Below are 24,690 nucleotides of genomic sequence, written 5' to 3'. Positions count from 1 at the left end.
ACATTTTAAGGACATTATCTGTATCTCTTTTTTGATTCTTTATTGTCAGTATATGAATATGCTACTGATTTTTGTATGTTGATTTTGTATCCTGCAACTTTACTGAGTTATTTATCAGTTTTTGACTAAAAGTCTATTTTGTCTGATACAAGTATAATATTATCCCTGCTCTCTTTTGGTTGCCATTTGCATGGAATTTTCTTTTTACCTTCCTTTACAGTTTCAGCGTATGTATGTGGATGAGCCTCTTGTGAGCAGCATGTAGTTGAGTGTTGTATTTTTATCCATTCAGCCATTCTATGTTTTTTGGTTGAGAAATAAAATTTATTTACACTTCGAGTACTTATTCATAGGTAAAGACTTACTATTACCATTCATTAATTATTTTCTTGCTGTTTTGTAGTTTCTTTGTACCTTTCTTCCTCTCTTGCTATCTTTCTTTGTGATTTGATAATTTTCTGTAGTGGTATGCTTTGATTCCTTTCTGTTTATCTTTTTGTGTATCTACTATAGATTTCTGCTTTGTGGTTACCATGAAACTGACATCACAAGTCTTATAACAGTATATTTTAAGCTGATAGAAACAACTATAATAACATATAAAAACTCTACAGTTTTGATTCCCCTTCCACTTTATTTTTAATGTCACAACTTACATGTTTTTATATTGTTTACCTATTAAAAATTTATTAAAGCTATACTCATTTTTAATATTGTGGTCTTTTAACTTTCATACTAGAGTTACAAGTGATTTATACACTGCCATAATAATATTAGAATATTCCAATTTGACTATATACTTACCTTTACTAGTGAGTTTTATACTTTCAGATGTTTTTGAGTTGCTAATCAGCATCCTTTCAACTCAACTTGAAGAACTCCCCTTAGCATTTCTTGTAAGACAGGTCTGGTGATGATAAACTCCCTCAGCTTTTATTGTCTAAGAAAGTTTTTACCTCCCTTTCATTCCTGAGGGATATCTTTGCTGGGCAAAGCATTCTTCTTTGACAGTTTTTTTTTCTTTCAGCACCTTGAATACATTATTTCACTGTCTCTTGGCCTGCAAGATTTCTGATGAGAAATTATCTGTCAGTTTTATGGGGTCAGGTTCTTTGTATGTACTGAGTCTCTTTTCTCTTGCTGCTTTTAAAATTCTCTTTGTCTTCACTTTTTGTCAGTTTGATTTCACTGTGTTTCTTTGAGCTTCATTTACCGGGATGATCATATCTCTCTCCAGATTTGGGAAGTGTTCTGCTATTATTTCTTTAAATAATCTTTCTGCTCCTTTCTTTCTTCTTCTAGAACTCTCATAATACATATGTTAGCTTTCTTGATTGTGTTCTATAAATTCTTTCTTCATTCCTTTTCATTCTTTTTCAATTCTTTTCCTCTAACTGGAAAATTTCAAGCAATCTGTTCGCGAGTTCACAGATTATTTCTTTTGCTTAGGACTGTCATTGACATTATTTATTGTATTTGTCACTTTATTCATTACATTCTTCTGCTCCAGAATTTCTGTTTGGTACTCTTTTGATTTTCATCTCTTTGTTGAACTTCCTGTTTTGTTCATGTATTGTTTTCCAATTTTGTTGAGTTGTGTCTGTTTTCTTTGTAGCTAGCTGAATTTCCTTCAAACAGTTGTTTTGAATTCTTTATCAGGTAATTCATAGATCTCTATTTCTTTGAGTTAGTTACTGGAAAATTATTATATTCATTTCGTAGTATTGTAGCAGGACGAGCCACAGACAAAACTCAGACACTGGGTTAAAGAAGGAAGCTGCTTATTCAGCCAGAAACTTCTCAGACTTGTGTCTCAAAAGCTGAGCTCCTTGAGTGAGCAATCCCTATCCCCTTTAAGGGCTTACAACTCTAAGGGGGTCCATATGAGAGGGTTGTGATCAATTGAGCAAGCAGGGGGTACATGACTGGGGGCTGCATGCACCGGTAAACAGAACAGAAAACGACAGGGATTTTCACAGTGCTTTTCCACACAATGTCTGGAATCTATAGATAACATAACCGGTTAGGTCAGTGGTCGATCTTTAACTACCAGGCCCAGGGGATGGCACCAGGATATCTGCCTGTGGATTCCATTTCTGTCTTTTAGTTTTTGCTTCTTCTTTCTTTGGAGGCAGAAATTGGTCATAAGTCAATATGAGGGGTGGTCTCCTCCCTTATTCCCCTCTTTGAGAACCTCACTCATTAGTGGGAGTTCTTACTTTCATCCTTACTACCCATGTCTTCTTGCAAGACTGATCGATAGTGATTCATATAGTACACTTGTGCTAAGGTAGTAACTTTTCATTACTTGAAGGCGCAAAGGCAGCACACATGGAAGCAACGAGCAGGTTAATATTACTATTATAATTCCTATTATAGGAGTCTTAAATTCTCCTAGTGCTGGAAACCATTTTCGAAACGTGGACCTAGGATTAAACCCATGCCACACCTACACGGGCACATGTGGCAGCTTTGTTGTATCTTTATATCTTCAACTACTTGCCCTTGGTCATCTATGTGCAGACAGCAATTGGTCAGGTTAAATTTTTTACAGACCCCTCCTTCAGCTGCTAGCAAGTAGTGTAGGGCTAGTCTATTTTTATAGATAGCATTTCTAATCTGGGTTTCTGTTTGGGCTAAAACAGTTAAAGCTCTGCCAGTTTTATTAGTGATTATTTCTAAGAGAACTTGTAACTGTATGATTCAGTTGAGCATATAAATGGGGGCTCGGTATCCCCATGAGTCATCTTGTGCCGAAATGGCAGGCCCATAGTACTGTATGATTTTTTTAGGGGGCCACTCGTCATCTTTCCAGTCACCTATAGCTATGCTTCTCTTTTCTCAGGAAGCATAGACAGGGAAGCCTAGGAGCTCACCTGTTTTTATGGGCAGTAGGAAAAAAGATGGTTTAATGGTGCCAATAACACAACTACCTGCCCATTGGTCAGGTAACTTGGCATAGGCTTTCTGCCCACATATGTGGCATAATCCAGTGGGGGCTGTCCAGTCCCAATGGGACTCCAGGTGGGTCCACATGGTTTGCAACTTTGGAAATTTACTAAATGGATTTCTTTTCGTGTGGTTTGAACTTCACCAGGTGGCTGTTTTGTAGTACTGTTACACAGTTTTTGCCCAAGGCAGCTGAGTCTTCCCACAGGAACAGTGAAGTCTTTCCTCACCCTTGCTATATGATATTGCCTAATAATTGAGGTTTTTCAGAATCCGGAAGTTCCCAGTCTTTAATCTTATTGCCAGTCTTTAAACCAGCTGGTGCTGGTTTACCGGAAATTCTAGGGGTGGTACATGTGCTAAGCCAAGTTTATAATTTTTAAGAAATTGACCTTTTGTTTTAAATGTGGGGACATCAGCAGTGGACTTTATAGTCATTGATGCCTTTTTACTGAGTAATTTCCTTTAGCACCTATTTTTATTAGTTTTTAGACCAAAGAAATCCAAACACCATTTTATACTTTACAGTGCTTTCTGTATGATTTTTATACCAGATAAGCTAAATTTCACCTTTATATTAGTGTGTTATTAATGTTAAACTTAGTTTTAATAAAATCTTATAGACATATTTATTCAATTTTTAATGTCGGACCATAAGGTAAGATTTTTATAGACTCTTTTTAACCTTTTATAATTTTTGTTAAAGAGCAGGTTAGTGCTTTAAGAAAAACCCATTGTGTTTTTATTTTAATGTTCAGTTCACAGAAAAACTGGATGATACCCATTTAACTTTAGCTAATATGTTTACACACAGAATTTTCTTTACAATTAATGTTTTAAAACTTGCTTAAACTCCATCCTGGCTAACACGGTGAAACCCCATCTCTACTAAAAATACAAAAAAAAAAAAAAAAAATTAGCCAGGCATGGTGGCGGGTGCCTGTAGTCCCAGCTACTCAGGAGGCTGAGGCAGGAGAATGGCGTGAACCCAGGACACAGAGCTTGCAGTGAGCCAAGATCCCACCACTGCATTCTAGCCTGGGTGACAGAGCAAGACTCCTTAAAAGAAACAAAACAAAACAAAACTTGCTTAAACCTTCAAAACAAAAAAAATTTTTTTTTACATTTTAATGTAGGTAAAAATCGACATTGTTATGCCACCTTATAATCCTTTTACCAGAGGTATGTTTTACTTTCCTTATACACCTTGCACATAAGCTGTTTCTTCAATAGTTTTACATTCAGGAGACCTAATTACTTTTAAATCATACAACATTTCTTGCATAAATTCTTTTTTTATAAGTTTTTTTCACGACTTTCGCAGACAATTCCTCGACATGCCTCAACTTCCTTATTACAAACATTTCTTTCTTTAAACAACCAGTTAATTTATTTCAGAACAAGAATTTACCATATAACATTCTTTTTACATAAATTCTGCCCCCACCTTTTTTTTCCTTTTTTTGAAGACGATAATCATTCTTTTCCAAAGCAAACTTCCTTTACGTCTGTGGACTAGACTGTCTAAGGCCACAAGATTAGAAGTTACTATAATACATGTTACACTGTTAACTTTAGCAAAACTTTACCTTTGTTAAAAACCTTGTAAGTTTGGGATTTCAATTATCCTTTGCTATTAATAAGACCTTGTTTAGTTCAAATTAACTTAGAATTGGTATAGATGGCTTCTCCCCCCCTTTCAGTTACCCAGGAGGAACCATCTATTGTCCTGTCCTGAAGGGAGTTTCTCTTAGGTCTGGTCAGACCTTTGTATGGTAATTAGGATTTAGATCCCCTGTTAAGAAACCTGCTGGGTTAAGGGAATTTTCAGTAGTTAATGTTAAATCATCTTTTTTTTTTTTTTTTTAACAGAATAACCCTATATTTTAAGATTTTTAGGTTAGTAAGCTACCTTTTTGCCTTTTTTGTTCGTTTGTCTTTGTTTTTTACTTAGGATGCTTTTGAACTTGTGAGGTGTGTTCACAATGAGGTTTCCTCTAAAAGTTATTTTTCTACTTTCTTCTGTTAGCAAAGCAGTTGCTGCTATAGATTGAATGCATTTGGGCCATCCATGGGTTACTGGGTTAAGGATTTTTGATAGGAAGGCTATTGGTTATCAGTGGCCTCAGTGCTTTTGGGATACGCCATTGTTTACACTGACAACAAAGTGGTATTAGGGTGTTACAGGGTTACAGAGAATACCTTTAGTTATCAATTATGGGTTTTAAATTTACCTTGGCTTTCAAAGGAATAGAGTACACTGTTTTTTTTCCTTAACTACTTGTATATCTCTCTCTTGCTTTCTTTCTTTCTCTCTTTGACTTTCAGTCTCTCTCTCTTTTTTGAATTTCCTTTTGACTCTGTCTCTTCTCTCTCTGCCTCTCTCTTTCTCTCTCTCTCTCTCTCTTTTTTTTTTTTTTTTTTGTGAAGCAGAGTCTTGCTCTGTTGCCCAGGCTGGAGTGCAGTGGCATGATCTCGGCTCACTGCAACCACCACCTTCCAGGTTCAAGCAATTCTCCCACCTCAGCCTCCCAAGGAGCTGGGATTATAGGCACTTGCCACCACGCACAGCTAATTTTTGTATTTTTAATAGAGACAGGGTTTCGTCATGTAGGCCAGGCTGGTCTCAAACTCCTGACCTCAGGTGATCTGCCCGCCTCAGCCTCCCAAAGTGCTAGGATTACAGATGTGAGTCACCACACCTGGCTTCTCTCTCTCTTTCTCTCTCCTTGATTCCCTTTCTGTCTCTCTGTCTCTTCCTCTCTGTCTCTTCTTTTCTCTCTTTGCCTCTTTTCCTGTCTCTTTCCTCTCTCTGTCTCTGCTGGTCCTTCCTTGTCTCTGCCAGCCACGTATGCTGCTGTTCTCTCAAGCAGGGGGGGGAGGGGGGGATCTAAAACCAGCTGTAACCAAGTATCTATGTACGGAAACTGGTCTGCGTGCCCTGGCTTACAGGTTACCTTGTGCCATACCTTTGAAACAAGATACCTGTCCAGGCTTCCTTCTGATGGCCAACCCACCTCTAATGCTGGCCAGCCTATTTCACACAAAGTTCTAAGTTTTCCTGGTGTCATAGTAACACTGTAATCTCCCTTAAATCCTTTCTTGAAATTTTCGACATAGTTCCTAGTGGTGTGGGCTTACTTTGTGACTGACCCATGCTTCCTCGAGACAAAACACCACACTAACACCACACACACACCACAAAACAAAGAACGGGTAAAAAGGGCACACACACACTTTTACAGTTTACACCAAGCCAGAATCAAAACCAAAATCAGAGTATCAAGAAATCCAAACCAGGTCAACACCAAAACCAAAGTATCAAGCAATCCAAGTCAAGTCAAAAACAAAAACCAAAGTGCTGGTATAGGCACACCGTGGGTGATCAGGCCACACTTCCATTCAAATGGAGTGAGCAAGTTCCAAAGGCCAGACTTACCAAGTTTCAGATGTCCGGACTCCAAGTGTCAACTCCTTCCCGGTGTTCAGCGACTGTGTTGATCCTCACAGGGGCCTGCCATATACTGCTCTGGCGAGGCATCCTACCGGGGCAATTGCCTACCTGGGAGCACTCTTTGGATCCACATCACTCAGGCTGGTTGGAGTCCCCTGCAGGTATGCTCCATAGGGCAGGCCTAAGTTGCCTAAGCGGCTGCCTCTACCGTCCACCAATCACCTCGCTTCCCAGTCGGGGAACCAAGAAATGTAGCAGGATGAGCCATAGACAAAACTCAGACGCTGGGTTAAATTAGGAAGGAGCTTTGTTCAGCCGGGAATTTCAGCAGACTTGTGTCTCAAAAGCTGAGCTCCCCAAGTGAGAAATTCCTGTCCCTTTTAAGGGCTTAAACTCTAAGGGGTTCCACGTGAGAGGGCTGTGATCAATTGAGCAAGCAGGGGGTATGTGACTGGGGGCTGCATGCATTCGTAATTGGAACGGAACAGAACAGGACAGGGATTTTCACAATGCTTTTCCACACAATGTCTGGAATCTACAGATAACATAACCGGTTAGGTCAGGGGTTGATCTTTAACTACCAGGCCTAGGGCGTGGCACCAGCAGTGCTGGGCTGTCTGCCTGTGGATTTCATTTCTGCCTTTTAGTTTTTACTTCTTCTTTTTTTGGATGTAGAAATTGGGGATAAGACAATATGAGGGGTGGTCTCCTCCGTTAGTATCATGTTTTCTTGATTTTTCTTTTCTTTTTTTTTTTTTTTTTTTTTTTTTTTTTGAGACAGAGTCTTGCTCTGTCGCCCAGGCTGGAGTGCAGTGGTGCAATCTCGGCTCACTGCAAGCTCCACCTCCCGGGTTCACGCCATTCTCCTGCCTCAGCCTCTTGAGTAGCTGGGACTGCAGGCACCCACCACCATGCCTGACTAATTTATTGTATTTTCAGTAGAGACAGGGTTTCACCGTGTTAGCCAGGATAGTCTCGATCTCCTGACCTTGTGATCTGCCCACCTCGGCCTCCCAAAGTGCTGGGATTACAGGTGTGAACCACTGCGCCCAGCCCTTGATTTTTCAATTACATTAGGATCTTGCATTGTTGTTTTTGTTTGTTTGTTTTGCTTTGTTTTTGCTTTTCATTTGAAGACGCAATCATCCTCTCCAGTCTCTGCTAACTTTGGGAGAGAAATACCTGCACTATTAGGCCTGAATAGGGATTCTGAGGTTTTCTCAGTCCTTTCCTATTAATGGGTCTGGTTCACACTTCTTGTTACCACTTGTGGAGGCGGAGATTCCTAAGATTGTATGCCTTCTCTTGATCTTTTTTTTTAAGGCTGTTCTCTGAAATGGTCAAGTTTATGTGCCTTGTCCCATCTCACAGAGTTAGGATGGCTTTCTGCACATGGTCATGGGCCATCTGCCAAGGTTTGTACTTGTATTTGTGGTGAGATGCATAAGGACCATGGGGTGGAGAAGAGTGGGACATGCAAAGCGTTTAGGGTGCCTGTGAGCAAACTGAGGGATTCTGTAACCAAAGCATTTCCAGTAACCCATAGGAGGGCTTCCTGATGGAATCTGCCAAGCAAGGGAGCTAGTAAGATCCATGGCCCTTTATTGAGTTCTGAGCCCTGGTTAATGCGAATCCCCAGCTCTCTTCCTTGCTCCCAACTTTCTGAACTTTTTGGCTGGGCCAGTCACCTCAGTATTCTGTGTGAGGTAAGAAAGAGGTGGACCTCTCGAGTAGCACTCTTCATGACTGGATAAGCCAGGTACTTGCTTGCTATGCATTCACTTTCCCCTATAGGAGAAATTGCAGGCTGAAGGAGTCTCTCTTGGCACTAAACTGTGCTGCCTTGGGGGAAAGGTGACACAGTTTAAGTGAAATTGTTCTTCTTACCCTCTTCAATGCATCTATTATCAGACTTTTTGCTCCACAGTGTACTAGAACTTCTCTGCTGGACTCTCAGACTCCCACAAAGGTACTGTCATCTAGGGGTAGTTGTCAAAATCAATGCTTCTGTGTGAAGATGATGGCAGAAAGCCCCTATCCTGGCATGTTGAATGAATTCAATCCTTTCAAAGCTTGCCTTTATGCTTTGTTAGTTGGATCCAGAACAATCTTTAGCCTAGGACTAGTTCTGGCTGTTGCTTTACCTGATCCATTCTGGTGGTCTTCCCCACACTTCATGTAATTTTCCCATAGATATTGCTATGGACTGAATGCTTGTGTCCCCCTCAAAGTTCATACAGTGAAAACCTAAACCTTAATGTAATGATAAGGCCTTTGGGAAGTAATTAGGGTTAGATTAGTTCGTGAGAATGGGGCCCTCATCATGAAATTAATGCCCTTATAAAAAGAGGAGGAATTGTTACTTCTGCCTCTCTATATGCAAGTAACAAGGAAGGTCATGTGAGGACATAACCAGGAAGAGGGTCCTCATCAAGATCCTGACCATGCCAGCACCCTGATCTCAAACTGCCAGCCTCCAGAATTGTGGGAAATAAGTGTTTGTTGTTTAAGCTTCCCAGTGTATATTACAGCAGGCCAAGCTGACTAAGGCACACATAAACTGATTGATACTAAGCTAAACTCTCAAGGGGAGCCCTCTGCAGATCTTCAGGGTCCTCCTGATGTGGCTCATTACTCTTTGGCCCTGCCCCACAAATCCTAGCTCCTTTGACCTCTTCAGACTCTGTACTCTGGGTGCTCCTTCCATGAGCTACAGCTGAGAAATTCTCTTCTGGCAGTAAGCTGGCAACATTAGAGTTCCCCTTATTTTATTTTCCTTCTCTATGTTGCCCATTGTCCAATGCCTGAAAATTGTTATTTTGTATATTTTGTCTAGTAATATGGTTGTTTAGGGAGGAGGCTGAATCTGGGCTCTGTTGCTTCCTCATAGCCAGGAGCAGATGTCTTATAACATGTTAGTAAAGTTTGTCTACATTATAGACTCTCAGGATGTGCTTCAATATCTGGTAGGGAAAGTCTTCCCTCATTTTTCTTATTATTTCAACATTTTCTTGGCCACCTGAGTCCATTTCTCTTTTCCATGATTGTCTAGCCAGCTTACTAAATTTCCTTAAAAAGTCCTGTTAGGATTTGGATTGAAATTGAATTAAATTATATACTAACATGAAACATGACTGATAGTCTTATATTTTCATATACCTTGTCCTTGGATGAGAAAAGTTACATAAAAAAAAAACCAAAGGTCAAGATGGGCGGATAGCCTGAGGTCAGGTGTTCGAGACCAGCCTGGCCAACATGGTGAAACCCCATTTCTACTAATAATACCAGACGTGGTGGCGGGCACCTATAATCCCAGCTACTCGGGAGGCCGAGTCAGGAGAATCACTTGAACCTGGGAGGCAGGTGGAGGTTGCAGTAAGCAGAGATGATGCCACTGCACTCTAGCCTAAGCAAAAGAGTGAGACTTGGTCTCAAAAAATAAAATAAAATAAATAAAATAAAATGAAACTGAAGAGCCAACTCAGGACATGCTGGCTAATTGAAGACTGAGAAGGAGCTGAATGAGAGGGCAACTCCACTGGATGAAAACATTAAAATTCAAAAGAGCAAGGAGGGAGAGTGGTCTCTGGGATAGTTTGTTAAATGAGAATACGAGAAGGAGAGGAGCATATACTGTTTCCTACCATTTAATTAAGAAAGAAGAGATACACATACAAATACATACTACGTATGTATATACATGTGCATAAATCTGTATCTACTTATATTTAAAAATGGAACTCCTGGCACGGTGGCTCACGCCTGCAATTCTAGCACTTTGGGAGGCCAAGGCGGGTGGATCATGAGGTCAGGAATTTGAGACCAGCCTGGCCAACATAGTTAAACCTCATTTCTACTAAAAAACAAAAATTAGCCGGGCATGGTGGCATGTGCCTGTAGTCCCAGCTACTCAGGAGGCTGAGGCAGGAGAATCACTTGAACCCTGGAGGCGGAGGTTGTGGTGGGCTGAGATGGTGCCACTGCACTCTAGCCTGGGCAACAGAGGGAGATTCCATCTCAAAATAAATAAATAAATAAAAATGGAAAGTAACTATAGAAGCAGCTTTGAATGATTTTATTGGGAAGTAACAGAGACAGAAGCTGGACTTTTCTGGATATATCTTGCTTATAGATTACCCTTTAAAACTATATATATATTACAAAATCATATAACAAAATTATTATTATTATTACTTTGTAGAGACAGAGTCTCGCCATGTTGCCTAGGCTAGTCTCAAACTCTTGAGCTCAAGTGATCCTCCTGCCTCAGCCTCCCAAAGTGCTGGGATTACAGAGCCACTGTGCCTGGCCAGTAAAGTTAAATTTTAAAAAAGCAATCCCTTAAAATGGAAAGTAAAATAAAGCAAATGAACCCAACGCAACTGGAATTAGGTTGGTGGCACAGTCACACAGAGAGAACCTATTTAGAGCAACATGAAAGCACAGTAATTTGATAGCTCATCCCTAGTGGGATACTCCCTCAGGGCAAAAAGAATTGCAAAAAATATCTTAAGCTGCTCAGAAATCTCATGTTTCAGAACTAGTATGAAAATCATTATTTTGAGACTGTAGTGTATACAGAGAGGTTTAAAGTCAACAAGTCATTCTGCAAGTTTTCAGTGTGGGAGAAAAGATATCGATGGGTTAGACAAAAACCCTGTAGTGGACCTGCAACTATTAGTATAAAGTCACGACATATGTAATCTTATAAACAAATGCCATTTTCTACTCTGTCTACTGAAAAAGCTCAGAAACAATAACTAAGCCCATAATGCCAAATGCATCAATGGTGTTCCCAAATACCATTTTCCCTGGAAGACAGCAGGGTCCCTTGCATTACAGCCTTGACAGGTCTAGGGCAGGAAACACACAGCCTACCCTAAGTACCTGAGCTTTCTTTTCTTTGGTTTGACCCCAAAGGTCCCAGGGATGTGTCCAAAGAGTCCAAGATCCAATCTGAAGAAGTTCTCTCCCATAGGCCAATGAAACAAAAAATAATAGCTATCATAGACAAAAAACAAATACGTATGTTGATATCCACTAGTTTATAATGAAACACACCAACAAAATAAAACACAGTAGTCCCTGTTACAGGATTCTGGGAAACCAATTCATCTGAAATGAGTTCCTTATCTTATTTCCCTGCATAACCTGCACCTCTAGGTACCAGATGGTTGAAGAGGACATTGCGCCATTGTAGAAGAAACTTCTAAAGCTGCTTCAATTAACAATGAGAAGGAATGATGGAGTCAAAATATCACCACTGTGCAAGTCCTAACAAATCAGTGGATATAGGTGTGCTAAATAACAAAGAGAGACGATCAGACTTCCCGTGTCACCTTCTATGACAAATATTGGCCCGAAAATTGAACCTGAGTCTGATCAAAGCACTAGATCTGACCACCAACATTCAGGAACTACAGGAGAGAGAGGAATACATTAAATGACACCATAGAGGTACGCTTATCAAAATTCGGGTTAGGAAAATGCTGCTGGACAGCCTGTTTTCTTCGGTAAATTGCAAGAAAACATATAACAAAGGAGATGTCAACAGATTTAAAAAGATTTAAACACCTATCACTACCAACTGCAATTTATGGCCTATTTAGATCCTAAGTCTAAAAAATAAATTAAACAATCCTGAGACAATTGGAGAAATTTAAGCAGTGACTAGATATTTAATCATATCAAGAAATTATTGCTAATTTTTAAGATATAATAAATGGTAAAGAAAGAAAGACTAAAACTTTTACAAATTAAAAAACTAATAATATTCCCCTAAATAAATAGAGCAAAATTCCATGTATTATCTTAATAGTTCTCTTTTTGGGGGGTAGAATGAGTTGGATAAACCTATTTTAAAAGCCACATGGAAATGTAAGTGCCTGAATAACAAAGAAAGTATGCAGAAGATAAATAATGAGAGACTTGCCTTCAACTGAAAGCCACTGTAATAAAAATCACTGCAATACAATCAACATGGTATTGGCATAAGAGTAGACAAATCAGTGGAACAGAAGAGTGGATCCAAAAATAGATCTCAGTATATATCATAATTTAATATGTGACAAAGCTAGTATTTCAATTCTGTGGGAAAGAATGGCTTACTTAATAAGTATTGCCGGCATAACTGCCTATTCATCTGGAACAAAATGAACTTGTATCTCAATTTCACAACAAATCCAAAAGTAAATTCCAAATGGATTAAAAACATAAATGTAAACAACAAGTTTCAAAAAAAACAGTTAGGTGACTGCATGCAAATCTAGGGGACAGAGAACATCTTTTAAACTAAAACCAGAAACCTGAAGTATAAAAGATAGACATATTTTATTACATAAAAATTTCAAACCTTTATATGGTGAAAGGTACCCAAACAAAGTCAAGAGTCAAAATGCATTAGAAAAATATGTACAATGTAGATAACAGATATTGGGTTAATATTTCTTATATATAATGAATTCTTACAAATTGATAAAAAAAAGATAAACCATTTCAATTTTTATAAAGGGCAATAAGTATGAAAAAGGAAATAAACCAAATAGCAAATCCAAATGGCTGGCAAACATATGAAAAGGTACCCAACTCAGTGATAGCCAGGAAATTGCAAATTAAAATAATAATGAGATATTACTCTATATGCAACAGATTGGCAGAAGTTAAAAAGAATGATATTATCTATTGCAATCTCATGCATTACATGTGAAAATGCGAATTGTCACATTTTGAGAAAAACAAAAGCCAAGCAGAATCCATTAAAATAAAGAATCCTCATACCCTTTAACCCAATGATTGCACTCCTGAGATTCTACTTGTAAAAATAAAATAATCAATATGGAGAGCTATACATAAAGTTGTTTACTGCAGAATTATAGTAACAAAAACCTAAAAACAAAGTGAATATACATCCATAAGGGAATGGCTGAATAAAAAGTGTGTGTGTATTTGTATCATAAAATACTATGCAGTTGCCGGGCATGGTGGCTCATGCTTGGAAATCCAGCTCTTTGGAAGGCTGAGACAGGTGGATCATTTGAGCCCAGGAGTTCAAAACCAGCCTGGGCAACATAGCAAGACCTTGTCTCTACCAAAAATACAAAAATTAGCTAGGCATGGTGGTGCACACCTATGGTTCTAGCTACTTGGGAGGCTGAGGTGGGAGGATCACTTGAGCCCAGGAGGTTGCGGCTGCAGAGAGCCATGAACATATCACTGCACTCCAGCCTGGGTAACTGAGTAAGACCCTGTCTCAAAAAAAAAAAAAAAAAGAAAGAAAAAAAAGAAAAAAAAAGTACTATGCAGTTACTAAGAAGAAGGAATTAGAGTTACTGCATGTGAGTTAGAAGGATCACTACAAGGTGTCGAGTGAGAAAGATGGGGATGCTTTCTCGAAATGCATTGTTAAGCAGTTTTGTTGTTGCATGAATATCATAGAGTGTACTTACATAAACATAGGTGGTAGAGGCTCCTACTGCACACTTAGACTATATGGTATGGTCTGGTGCTCCTAGGCTTCAAACTTGTATAACATGTTGTTGTACTGAAAACTGTAGACAATTGTAACACAGTTGCGTGCCTAAACATACAAAACATACAGCAAAAATATGATATTATAATTATTTGTTTCTTTGGGGCCACTGTGGTATATGTGGTTTGTCATTGACCAAAATGTGGTTATGCAGCACATGACTGTGTATGGATGAGTGTGTGTGTGTGTGTAAACATATATATTTGTGCACAAACTTCTATTTGTTTATAATTACATGAGTTTGGGAAAAAAGTTTGGAACCAAAGCTCTACATTGGGTTGTTAACAGGAATTTTGTCGAGTTGGGTGTGAGGGTGTGAGATTTGGGTAGAATCTGAAAGGAGAAGAGTAGAAGAAAAAGTGGATCTAATTTCTTTAGCTACCACAATGATATTCTGTTAATATTTATACATATTAATATGTATATGAATACATTATATGCATATATACCTAAAATATAATACACACGTATAATGTGTGTGTATATATACGCTACAATATATATGAGAGGAGAAAAGCTAGAGTTGAATCCATACCTACATATTTGTAGAGATGCATATGATATGGTGATAAATGTTAAAGAGCTGGTAATGGGTAAGTATGATTCTATTTTGTCAAAGCAAACACATACAAACAAACTTCTATAGTTGTGGTCTCCATAAATGCTTGTAATATTGAATGACCTATGAAAAAAGGTGTGAAGGAATAAATGCCAGGATGTTAACATGTGTTAACTCAAAGGGGATTGAGTTGAGGATGAAATGGTGATTGACTTTTTCTTTGCACATCATTGTACCATTTTACTTCTTCAATAAGCCTATATTGGTTTGTAATTTGAGGAAAAAAAAGGAAAAAAATACACACATTCCATTTAAGGATGTGATACCTTTCAATATGTATTCAGGTCTTCCTTTTTTCCTTAAAAGTTTCTTTATCTTTCTTTTTGTTGTCGTTTCTTTCTTTCTTTTCTTTTTTTTTTTTTTTTTTGATATGGAGTCTTGCTCTGTCACCCAGGCTGGAGTGCAATGGTTCGATCTCGGCTCACTGCAACCTCTGCCTCCCGGGTTCAAGTGATTCTCCTGCCTCAGTCTCACTAGTTGCTGGGACTACAGGCATGCGCCACCATGCCTGGCTAATTTTTTGTATTTTTAGTAGAGACGGGGTTTCACTGTGTTGGCCAGGATGGTCTTGATCTCCTGACCTCGTGATCCGCCCACCTTGGCCTCCCAAAGTGCTGGGATTACAAGTGTGAGCCACCGTGCCTGGCCTGTTGTTGTTTCTTCATCAGGTACCAGTGTTTGAGGTTTATCACATGTTTTTTGACATCTGTTGAGATGATCGTCTGATTTTTCTCTTTTAATCAATTAATGTGACTTTTCTCTTTGTTATCTATATTCTCCCATGTGACAATCTCACCTCGTCTCATGGCTTTGAACAAGATACATACACCAACAATTCCCAAACACGTATCTCCAGCCCAGACCTCTCTTCCCAACTCCAGACTCTGGGTAACTGGCTACTGCCATCTCTGCTTGAATGTCTAATTGACATCTTGGACTCAACAGGTCCAAAACGGAACTCTTGACCACGTTCCTCCATCCCAAATCCCACCAAACCTTACATGACCTTGGGGGAAAAGCTTATGCAGGAATCTGCAGCTGCCCTATCTTAGTTAAGGGCACTTAATCCAACTAGTTGCTCAGGCCAGAAAACATGGATCATCTGTGACTTTCTTCCTCTCACACCCTATACTCTATGCATCAGGGAAATCCTGCTCCTTCTACCTTCAAAATACATTCAGAATGGACAGCTTTAATCATCTCGACTGCTTCCATCATGGTCACCATCTGTCCTCTCTTGGCTAGACTACTGATCTCCCTGGCTCTATTCTCACCCTTCCTAAAGTCATTCTCAACAAGGCACCAAGAATCAAGCCCTTTCATAGATATATTAGATCATATCCCTCCTTTGCTCAAAGCCCTGCACTTCCCTGCTTCTCCCTACACACCTCTCCTGCCACTGCCCCATTTTATTTAGAGTGAAAACCAGCGTCCTAGTCCAGGTGTAATGGCTCATGCCTGTAATCACAACACTTTGAGAGGTCGAGGCAGGCGGATCACCTGAGGTTGGAGTTCAAGACCAGCCTGACCAATATGGAGAAACCCCATCTCTACTAAAAACACACAATTAGCTGTATTTGGTGGCACATGCCTTAATCCCAGCTGCTTGGGAGGCTGACACAGGAGAATCGCTTGCACCCAGGAGGCAGAGGTTGCAGTGGGCCGAGATCGAATCATTGCACTCCACCTCATCTCCTTCCACTCTTCTTCTAACTTCCTCTCCCACTACCATTCTGGCTTCCCTGAAGTCCCTTGAACATGCCGGGCATACTCCCTCCCATCCTGGTGCTTTCACACTCACTGTTCTTTCTGCTTAGAATACCCTTTCTCTTATAATCTGTGTGGCTAACTCTCTCCTTCTCAACAAGGCCTATCCTGACTACCTTGTTCAATATCCTCCCTCCTTCCCTGATACAACAAATCTCCTTGCCCTGACCCACTTTACCGTTTTCCATGGCATCACATCCCTTTCTGGCATACAGAGGTGTTTATTATATTAACTTTATCTTCTGTTTTCTGTCTTATCTCATTAGGACATCAGCTCCAAGAGGGCAAGAATCTTGTTTTGTTCACTCATGTTACCTGAATGCCTAGAATGGTGCCTGGCACATAAAAGATGCTTAGTAAATATTTGTTGAATAAAAGAATGAATTTGTGCATTGCATTGGCTCTGAGCATGATGCTTCCCCAAACCAGTTCCCCCACTCCCCTACAATTCCTCTCTTATGTTTGTTTTAAGCTGTGACGTTCTTTAGAATTGTTTTTTCTCTTACATATGATCTCTGTTGCTTTCTCGCTTTAGGAATAATTCCAAGTTTCTTGTTCATTAGTGGGGCTTTTGATTATTTCCTCACAGTGCTATAGATTTTTTAAAAAATTTGTTAAAAGGTACAACATTACAGCTAAGTAAGAGGAACAAGTTCTAGTGTTCTATAATACTGTGCGATGACTATAGTTAACAGTAATATGGTATATAGTTTCAAAGAGCTAGAAAGAGGATATTGAACGTTCTCAACATGAAGAAATGACACATGTTTGAGGTGATGGATATGTTAACTACCCTGATGTGATCACCATACATTACATATATATTGAAACATTACCATGTACTCCATGAATATATACAACTATTATTTGTCAATTAATAGAATAGAATGAAATAAATAACAATAAATGACTATACCTCTCCACCAAAAAAAATAATAATAATAATTCCATGATTTCATAGGATTGGGTGAGGAAGGAAAGGCAGATGCATGTCTCACTCGACTATTATCATGCAACCTTGACCTCAGAGAACTGAGTTTGTTGGTGTGAGTCAGTCTCTCTGAGTCTGGGTAAATCTGATGAACTTACGAATCCTGGCTTGGCCACCAGCTGCACTTCTCTAATACCTCCAGCCCCAGCCCCTTGAGAATAACACTGCCTACATTAACCATGATATTATAAAGTATTTTTCAATTCAGAGAGGAAATGAATTGCATAAATGCTAGATAATAAAAATGAGGTTCTAATGCCTGACACGACATTTCCTTCCTACTAATCGACTCAATCTTAAAATCAAAGATATCCACCCACATCCTTAGGGAACTCATTGAAAATCTTATGCAGCTGAAAAAATTTCTAATCTTTTTACCATGGCTCTAGTAGTCAATTAAAGACTTTTCAAAATGTAAAATATGCATTTTTATGTCTGTTTTCAAAGTCACTAAAGACCAGATTTTGACCATTGATGTATATGCTGAATATGCCTGCCCTACAGAAAGAAATTTGGTTAATTTGGGAGTGTGCTAAACTATTTTTATCTAACTTTCCTACCAGCATAGCATTTCTTTTTCTTTCTTTCTTCTTTTTTTTTTTTTTTTCTTGAGACAGTCTCACTCTGTTGCCCAGGCTGGAGTGCCATGGTGTGATCTCAGCTCACTGCAACCTCTGCCTACAGGCTCAAGTGATTCTTGTGCCTCAACCTCCCGAGTAACTGGGATTACATGTGCGCTCCATCGTGACCAGCTAATTTTTGTATTTTCAGTAGAGACGGGGTTTTGCCATCTTGGCCAGGCTGGTCTCAAACTCCTGGCCTCAAGTGATCTGCCCACCTTGGCCTCCTAAAATGCTGGGATTATAAGAGGGAGCCACTGCTCCCAGCCCCAGCATAGCATTTCTAAGCCACAGAAAAACACGCTTTCTTTTTCCTTCCTTAAAAAAAAAAATTATATGCTTAAAGAATCAATGCTTTTGGTTCTTTACTATAAAGTAATTTTGTGCCTATGTTGAATTGGAGGGAAAAGTGTTCACTGTGAGCCCATTTTCCACAGTCAAACATGAATTTATACAGAGCTGTGACTACTATTATTATTTCTAAGAATGTGACTTGTACTTTGACTACTATCAAGCACTGTTGAGAAGAAACCTTGAGTTATCATATGAGTCAGCACCCACCTGTCAAGAGAGGACAGGATAAACCAGATTTTCCAGATCTAAGGTTTCACCAATAGCCCCTAGCCCTAGTCTGCTGCTAACAGTCCTATCCCTTTCTCTCACCTTCCACAAGTTACTCCAAATAAGAACTCTAGTTTGTAAACTATTGGTATAAACCATTAAGGAGAAATTGTTTCTATTATCTTTGGAAAACCTATGGGGCAGGAGATTCTTATCTTATTTTGGAGTTTCTCTCATTGTTTGTTTTTTTTTTTTGAGACAGAGTCTCGGTCTGTAGCCTAGGCTGGAGTGCAGTGGCGTGATCTCTGTTCACTGCAAGCTCTGCCTCCCGGGTTCACGCCATTCTCCTGCCTCAATCTCCCGAGTAGCTGGGACTACAGGCGCCTGCCACCACGCCTGGTTATTTTTTATTTTTTATTTTTTTTTGGTATTTTTAGTAGAGACGGGATTTCACCATGTTAGCCAGGGTGGTCTTGATCTCCTGACCTCATGATCCCCCTGCCTCAGCCTCCCAAAGTGCTGGGATTACAGGCAAGAGCCACTGCGCCCAGCCTTATCTCATTGTTCTAACACCCTGATAGCAAATAAGTTTTTCCTTATGTTCCTCTAAACTCTTCAACTTTGCTGTAAACACATTTTCTCTTAATCAAAATTATTGAACATGGAAAATCATTGCTCATTATCCTCTGTATTATTCTTGGGGATAATACATAAGTTCTGTCTTTGGTCTGTTCTATTTTAACTTTTACTTGTGAAAAAATGGAAACTTACTTTTCATTTCTCATCATTTTTGGATCCTATTCAGATGTTCCATGTGACAACTGAAATGTGGTGGCCAAAATGGGACCCCATTTACTAGGTCTTTGTAGAGATGGTGGCATTTGAAAGATTGAAACAATAAGAGAAATTAAACTGGAAGTGACGGATTTAACTGTCTAACATTTTTGAACTTTCGTACCATGGAAATCAATAAAGTTGGCTGGGAAAGTATTTGCATCATGTATAACAGTTAAAAATTCATATCTGGCTGGGTGCAGTGGCTCACGCCTGTAATCCTAGCACACTGGGAGGCTGAGGCAGGCGGATCACCTGAGCTCAGGAGTTTGAGAGCAGCCTGACTAGCATGGTGAAACCCCGTCTCTACTAAAAATGCAAAAATTAGCCAGGCATAGTAGTGGGTGCCTGTAATCCCAGCTACTAGGGAGGCTGAGGCAGTAGAATCGTTTGAACCTGGGAGGCGGAGGTTGCAGTGAGCTGAGATCATGCCACTGCACTCCAGCCTGGGTGACAGAGCAAGACTCTGTCTCAAAAGAAAAAAAAAAAGAAAAAGAAAAAATTCGTATCTATACTATCTAAAAAATTCACTCATATATATGAAAAGTTGCCTGTATATAATATTCAATTATTAATGAGTACTTTTGCAATAAGATGTTATTTATTTTTTTAGAGGGGTCTTGTGCTGTGGGCCAGGCTAGTGGCATGATCATAGCTCACTGGAAACTAGAACCTCCGGGCTCAAGTGATCCTTCACTTCAGCCACCTGAGTAGCTGGGACTACAGGCATGAGCCACCGTGCCAGCTCATAAGATGTTATTTTCAATTAAAACAATTTTTTGGCCAGGTGCTGTGGCTCACGCCTATAATCCCAGCACTTTGGGAGGCCGAGGCAGGCGGATCACGAGGTCAGGAGTTTGAGATCAGCCTGACCAACATGGTGAAACCCTATCTCTACTAAAAATACAAAAATTACCTGGGTGTGGTGGCGGGTGCCTGTAATCCCATCTTCTCAGGAGGCAGGAGAATTGCTTGAACCTGGGAGGCGGAGGTTGCAGTGAGCTGAGATCACACCACTCCACTCCAGCCTGGGTAACAGAGCAAGAGTCCGTCTCGGAAAAATAAATAAATAAAATAAAACACTTTTTTAAAGTAACATCATGACTCTAGAACATACATGAATGGACAATACTCTTATTGGCCAATGTCCACTTTACCTCAAAATCTAGTGGACATGTCATGTCTTGAAAGCACTGGACAAATCCTTAGGAAAATAAGCTCCTCTTCAAACTCCATCATTCTATATTCCATAATTCTACAAGGAATTCCAATCTGTATGATTCTACAATCCCATACTGTACTGTTCCTGTTATAGCAGTCATTACATTACACTGAAATTTTTTATGACTGTCTTCCCTACTAGAAATAATCATCTGTATCAGGAGGTGGCAGATTAGGGACCATGCAGTCACTTTGTTCTGTTTTTCATGGTCTAATATGATGCCGACTACATGCAGTAGATGCTCCAACACTGCTTATAGAATGAATGAGTTTATGTTAAAACAAATGTAAATAGTAATTACAGAATATGGATAAGATCTCCTTCCTTAAACTTTCAAAGATATGCCACGTGATGCAATATTATTTTGCTCAAGAAGACTTTAGTACCATCGACAGACATGTGTTCCTTTTTCTATGAATTAAAAAGTTATAAGTATTATTTTAAAGATTTAACAATATAAATTATCCTGAAATTAACTTATGAATTCAACATAAGGCCAGTCAGAATACAGGGCTTTTAAAAACTTGATGAAATTGTTCTAAGGTACATATAGAAAAGCAAACATGGATGAAGAGCCAGGAAATAAAAAATCTTCAGATAAAAAGCAACTATGAGAGGAAATATATCAAATGTTTAAATGTATCATTATATTACAGTAATTAACATGCTATAGGCCAGTATGGAGACAGAAAGATTCTATTAAATAAACTGAATGGAAAATTCAGAAATCAACAAAAGTACATATGAACATTATTTTAAGATAAAGCTGGCTTCTCAAATGGTGGTAAAAGATGGCCTTCTTCACCCTTTTTCATACTTCATCAATAAAGTACGTTGCGAAAATAGAAAGCCATTTGAAAGGTCACCTGGATCTCTACATCACTTCTTTCAACCAAAGGCAATTCAATGGCTCAACCTCTCAAATAAATGACATAACAGCAACAACAATCCTAGAATTGGATTTTTTGAAAATTTGAATGGGGAAGGGCATACTAAATAATGACATGAAATTAAGACACTACTAATGATAATGCTGATTATTTAAATATATTTTTTTAAACTCTGAAACTGTGGCTGGGCATGGTGGCTCACACGTGTAATCCCAGCATTTTGGTAGGCAGAGGTGGATGGATTACCTGAGGTCAGGAGTTCGAAACCAGCCTGGCCAACATGGTGAAACCCTGTCTCTACTAAAAACACAAAAAAATAGCTGGATATGGTGGCACATGCCTGTAATCCCAGCTACTTAGGAGGCTGAAGCAGGAGAATTGCTTGAACCTGGGAGGCAGAGGTTGCAGTGAGCTGAGATCGTGCCATTGCACTCAAGCCTGGGCAACAAGAGTAAAACTTCATCTCAAAAACAAAAAACAAAAAAACCTGAAACTTCCATGCAGCAAAAAAAAAAAAAAAAAAAAAAAAAAAAAAAAAAAAAAACCTAAAACGAAACAAAACAACAAAACAAAAAAACAAAAAACAAAAAAAATTCACAAAAAAACAAGCAAAAAAAACCTTTAGAAAGAAAATTGTTTGCAATATGTGACACAAAAAGGACTAATCTCTTTAATATGAAAACAATTCATACCAATCTGCATGGAAAAGATCAGTGACCTAATAGAAATATGGACAAAGGATATGAACACAAAATTCACAGCAGAGCAGTGAGTGGCTAATGAATCTATGAAAAGATAATTTAAAAATCAAAATAAAACAATAGAATTACCTATCAGATTAGCACTTAAAATTTAATGACGTACAGCCTTTGTCATGGAGAGAGGAAATAGATACTCACTAAAATGTTGATGGACGGTGAAAAAAATACATAAAATATTTAGAAAAGCAATTTGGCAATATTAATCAAAAATTTAAATTAGAACAAACAAGCAAAACTATGATTGGGGATTTTGTTGTTGTAACATTGTTTGAAACAACAAATTCTAGAAACAACCTGGATGTCTATCAATAGAGAATGGATTAAATTATGACATGGCTGTATGCTCTGGTCTGAATATTGCTGTACCCCCAAAATTCATATATTGAAACTGAAACTCCCAAGGCAATGGTATTGGGAGGTGGGGCCTTTTGGGAAATGAGTAAGTCACGAGGAAAGAATTCTTAGAAGTGGGATTAGTGTCCTAATAAAAGAGGCTAAAGGGAGCTAATTAGATCCTTTCATGATGTGAGGACACAGTTAGAAAGCGTCATCTATGAACCAGGAAGTGGCCCTTTACCAGATACCACAACTGCCAGCACCTTGATCTTGGCGTTCCCAGCCTCCAGAACTGTAGGATACGCAATTCTATTGTTTGCCAGTTTATGGTATTATAGCAGCCTGAATGAACTAAGACACAGTACAATGGATTTCTATGCAGCAGCTCAAACAGAACAAGCTAGAACAGAAGGATATGGAAAAGTATCTATTATGTCCTTAAATGAAAAAAAAAAAAAACAACCCATCAGGTTCAGAACAGTGGTATAAATTATCCCATTTGTTTTTTAAAGGGCATGTATCACATGCATACTTTGCATGTATTTATACTAAAAACTACCTGGATGGATACATAATTTGTTAACAGAATAAATACACAATTTATTCTGGAAATGGGATTGAGAGGAGCACAATATAAGAGACTTACTTTTTACTTTATGCTACTTTCCCTTTTTTTTATTTTTTAGTTTTTTTGAGATGGAGTCTCACTCTGTCACCCAGGCTGGGATGCGGTAGTGCAATCTCGGCTCACGACAACTTCTGCGTCCCGGGTTCAAATGATTCTCCTGCCTCAACCTCCTGAGTAGCTGGGATTACAGGCACATGCTACCACGCTCGGCCAATTTTTGTATTTTCAGTAGAGATGGCCATGTTGGCCAGGCTGGACTCGAACTCCTGACCTCAAGAAATCTGCCCACCTTGGTCTCCCAAAGTACTAGGATTACAGGTGTGAGCTACCACATCCCATCTGCTGTTTTCTGCTTTTTAGTTTTTATGAGTATGCAGTATTTTTGTAATTAAATTTAAAAATCTTGTAAAATGATGTTTGTATTTATGTAAGAGTCACTGGAAGCAAAACCCTTTGATGATTTGGCAGCACATGATGAACCACACGGGCTGGGACTGGGATGCAGTTGCTGAGGCATTGGCCTTGGTTACAAAATTTAAAGGGTTATCAAAGACATCAGTAATAAAGATAAATAATATGTAATATTTTTAAGACCTTAATTTGTTACAGTACTTTTATTTTCACAGCAAAATTGAGAGGAAGGTGCAGAGATACCCCATATTCTCTTTGCCCTCATACATGCATAGCCTCCCCCATTATCAGCATCCCTCACCAGTGGTATCCATCAGAGGTCCCGAGTCCCCTGGCCATGGACCCATACCTGGCTGTGGCCTGTTAGGAGCTGGGCTGCGCAACAGGACGTGAGCGGCAAGCGAGCATTACTGCCGGAGCCCCGTCTCCTGTCAGATGGGCAGCAGCAGTAGACTCTCATAGGAGCACCAACTCGATGGTGAACTGCGCATGCGAGGGATCTAGGTTGCGCTCTCCTTATGAGACTCTAACTTAAGCCTGAGGATCTGAGGTGGAACAGTTTCATCCCAAAACCACTAAGGTTGAGGATCGCTGGTGTACGTGTTACAACTGATGAACCTACATTGACACATCATTATCACCCATAGTTCCGTTTGTTTGTTTGTTTGTTGCTTTGAGACGGAGTCTCCCTCTGTTGCCAGGCTGGAGTGCAGTGGCACGATCTCGGCTCACTGCAACCTCCGCCTCCCGGGTTCAAGCGATTCTCCCGCCTCAGCCTCCGGAGTAGCCGGGACTATAGGTGTGCACCACCATGCCCAGCTAATTTTGGTATTTTTAGTAGAGATGGGGTTTCACCACGTTGGCCAGGATGGTCTCGATCGCTCGACCTCATGATCTGCCCGCCTTGGCCCCTTAAAGTGCTGCGATTACAGGCCATGAGCCACTGCGCCAGGTCCACCCATAGTTTACATTAGAGTTCACTTGTGGTGTTCTACATTTTATGGGTTTGAAAAACTCTGTAATGACATGTATCCACCAGTATAGGATCATACAAGAGTAGCAAATGACATATTGCTAAAAGTTAAATGGCTGCTGTTTAAGGAACAGGAAGCTTTGAAC

At 39.4% G+C, this 24,690-nt stretch overlaps 1 long non-coding RNA gene across 1 annotated transcript in view; it reads right to left on the bottom strand.

Annotated features, from left to right (window-relative positions):
• LOC139362224 (uncharacterized) overlaps positions 1 to 24,204 on the bottom strand; it is a 37,442-nt gene extending 13,238 nt beyond the window's left edge. The window contains exons 1-2 of the long non-coding RNA XR_011620646.1: positions 23,921 to 24,204; positions 13,849 to 13,979 (exon numbers count right to left, since the gene is read on the bottom strand). This is a non-coding gene — a long non-coding RNA (uncharacterized lncRNA). The remainder of the gene's footprint in view (positions 1 to 13,848; positions 13,980 to 23,920) is intronic.
• Between the last annotated feature and the right edge of the window lie 486 nt (positions 24,205 to 24,690).

The sequence above is a fragment of the Macaca nemestrina genome, chromosome 3 (assembly GCF_043159975.1).
Source record: "Macaca nemestrina isolate mMacNem1 chromosome 3, mMacNem.hap1, whole genome shotgun sequence".
In the NCBI taxonomy this organism is placed as follows: Eukaryota; Metazoa; Chordata; class Mammalia; order Primates; family Cercopithecidae; genus Macaca; species Macaca nemestrina.
The sequence above is the reverse complement of the archived record's forward strand: the minus strand, read 5'-3'. Positions and strand labels throughout refer to the sequence as shown.